This window comes from Orcinus orca, chromosome 3 (genome assembly GCF_937001465.1).
Source record: "Orcinus orca chromosome 3, mOrcOrc1.1, whole genome shotgun sequence".
NCBI lineage: Eukaryota > Metazoa > Chordata > Mammalia > Artiodactyla > Delphinidae > Orcinus > Orcinus orca.
The window spans coordinates 8,966,460-8,969,599 of NC_064561.1; the positions used below are offsets into that span (position 1 = coordinate 8,966,460).

Genomic DNA, 3,140 nt, shown 5'->3' on the forward strand with positions numbered 1-3,140 from the left:
CCATTCAACAAATATTTTAAAGGAGCTTATTTTATTCATTCATTCATTCACTTATTTATTCATTCATTCAAAATATATTTATTGAACATCTTGTGCTACAAACAGTTGCAGGTGCTGGAATTGCAGCTATGAATGAAACAAAGCCCCTGCCTTCTGAATTTCATGTTCCGTGGGGGGGAAACTAACAATAAACAGATATATAATATAATATCAAGTAGTGATAAACACAACTATGAAAAGATCAACAAAGAAAATCAGGGTAAGGGGTTAGAAAGTGACGAGGGCTGTTTTTCAGGTAGGGTACAGAAATGATCTCTCTGAATGAGTGATATTGTTACTGAAAGTGGGGTTCCGGCTGCTCAGTGCTCAAAAGGCAATAAAGGGGCAAGGTTGGTGGAAAGGAAAGTCTGCTTTATTTTGGATGCCAGCAACTGAGGGGGGTGGAGGAGGACGGACTCCTGTCCAAAGGCCACCTCACCCCCGCCACTGACAATCAGTGGGCAAGAGCTTTTATAGACGGAGGGAGGGGGCTACTTGCAGAAACAGCACAGTCAGCTCTGACAGTCATCTTGAAATTGGTCATGCGGTGATCTGGTGATCTGACCAGCGTCATCTTGATTGTTTTTTTGTGTGTGTTGGGGGGCCATGCCAAACAGCTTGCAGGATCTTAGTTTCCTGACCAGGGATTGAACCGAGGCCCTCGGCAGTGAGAGAGTGGAGTCCTAACCACTGGACTGCAAGTGGATGGATTTCCCCCATCTTGATGGTTTTAAGCACAATCTTCAGTTCCAGGGGTCGGTTTGTTCCCATTTCCTTGAGACCAGTTCTCGGAATTGTGGCAGCTTATATCATGGCTACAGCTGTTCATCATGTAGTTAACTCTTCCTACCTGGTAGGGGTTTCAGTATCTACAAGATAGCTCACAGGATATGGCTTGGAATAGTATCTATAGCCCTTGGGAAGGAACTAAAGGTCCTTGACTTTGCTTACTGACTAAACTATTAATGTTGTGTCCTGTTTCACTGTTTTCCTTTGCTTCTGTATTTTCTCACTTCTCTGATTAAACTTATTCTGTGGCTAAAGTTTTTTTCCACAGACAAAAGGCAGGCAGAGGACATGGGGGGAAGGACCATAGGGTCCTGCTCCCTTTCAGTATTTCATCAGAGACCTGAACAAAGTGCTGGAATGAGGCTGGGGGCTCTCTGAGGCAAGGGAATTTCAGGCAGAGGGAAGAGCAGGTGTGAAGTCCCCAAGGCCTAGTTTTGTGACTGAAAGTTCAGTGCAGAGAGAAAAGGGGGAAACATATTTATTGAACACCTACCATTTCCCAGAGACTTTATTAGGTGATCTCACCACACATTAAATCATTGAGGCACAGACTGCTGAGTGTTTACCAAAATCCATCCCCTTTTCGTCTCAGGGCTGCAGCTAGAATACATTCTCCAGCCTTCCTTGCAGTGGGTGCAATGAATCCAAGTGGGAATTAAATGAAATACCATGCTGGATACTCCTTCTGGACTGGCTGACCGTTGTCCTCCCAGTCTCCTGATTAGCTCAGCACATCACATTGCCTTCTAAAATGTCTCTCTTCGGGCATGATTTTTGCGGGCAGAATTGGAAAACCAATTGGGATTGTTCAGAAGGTGCCCAGACTTTGGCTATCGGGCCAATTTCACCTTCCTTTTCTTTTTTGAAATTCTTAAATCAATATTTCAATAAGCCCACATAGAAATTCACTCTAAGTGCCTTGATTAAATGCTGCATACATAGGACATTTAGACACGGAAGCAATGTCTTGACCATGCAGAAGAGATAAAGTGGTTACTCCATCTCAATGTACAGTGGCCCAACATTATTATTATTTTTTTAATTTGTATTGGAGTAGAGTCATTTTACTATGTTGTGTTAGTTTCAGGTGTACAGCAAAGTGAATCAGTTATACATATACATATATCCACTCTTTTTTTTAGATTCTTTTCCCATACAGACCTTTACAGAGTATTGAGTAGAGCTCCCTGTGCTATACAGTAGGTCGTTATTAGTTATCTCTCTTTTGTATAGTATGGCCCAACATTATTTTATCCCATGCATATAACTGCTCATGTCATTGAAAGACTATAGAAGCAAATACATGGGAAGCAACTTTCTTTTCTTCTTTTAATTCAGTCTGGCTGTATTTGAATTTCACAGGTTTTGGGCTTCTTCTCTGGGCCAGTGTATTGTTACAATTATGCTTCATTACAAACTACCCCAATGCTCAGTGGCTTAAAGCAATAGTCCTATATCCCCATGCACCTGTGAGTCTTCCAGGTTGGCAAAACTGGGCAGGGGCTCAGCTGGTTGACTCGGCTCCATGTGTCTTTCATCCTTGTCCTGGGATAGTTGTGCTCATGGTGATAGCAGAGGTGCAAGAGGGCAGGTGGAAACATGGGAGGTCTCTTAAGGCGCAGGCTTGGAACCGGCTTATTGCCATTTCTGCCCATGTACTGTTGATCAAAGCAAGTCCAAAGGCAAGCGTTGAGGAAATACATGTCACCCACAATGAGGATGTGCCAAAGATAGGGATACAGGAAGGAGTGAATAGTTGGGGCCAATCTATCTATGGTCACCAACTCTTGCAAAAGACACAAGAGTTTAGGTTGACTCAGGATGGTCTCATCCACATAGAGGAAAAAGCAGAAATTTTGGACATTTTCAAAGGACTTTTAAGGAAACCAGGATGGCTATTTATATTCATCATGAAGTGACTCATACAAGTCATGTGATTTAAAAATAGGAAAATTCAATGCTAATTGCATAGACTAACAATAATAACATCTTACACTGCATTGCCTTTTAGAGTGCACAATGCATTTTAATATCTGATGCCTCATTTTATGCTCAAAACAGTCCTCCTCAAGTATTATTATCCTAATTTTGAACATGGTGTGATGGAGGCTTAAGTGACTTGCCCAAGGTCACACAGCTTGCCAGTGGGAGAGACTAGAATTAATAAAATCACTTGATATGTGGCAGATGCTAAGGGATTTATGTATACCAGAGGTCAGCAAATTATAGCCCAGGGGTCAAATAAGCCTGTAATGATTTTTTTCCTTTGCCCATTTTTATTGTTTTTTAACATCTTTATTGGAGTATAACTG

At 41.9% G+C, this 3,140-nt stretch overlaps 1 non-coding gene across 1 annotated transcript; it reads right to left on the minus strand.

Moving 5' to 3' along the window:
* Positions 1–2,051: 2,051 nt before the first annotated feature.
* LOC117195761 (small nucleolar RNA SNORA20) lies at positions 2,052–2,139 on the minus strand. The gene has a single exon (XR_004475583.1). It is a non-coding gene; the product is annotated as a small nucleolar RNA SNORA20 (small nucleolar RNA).
* Between the last annotated feature and the right edge of the window lie 1,001 nt (positions 2,140–3,140).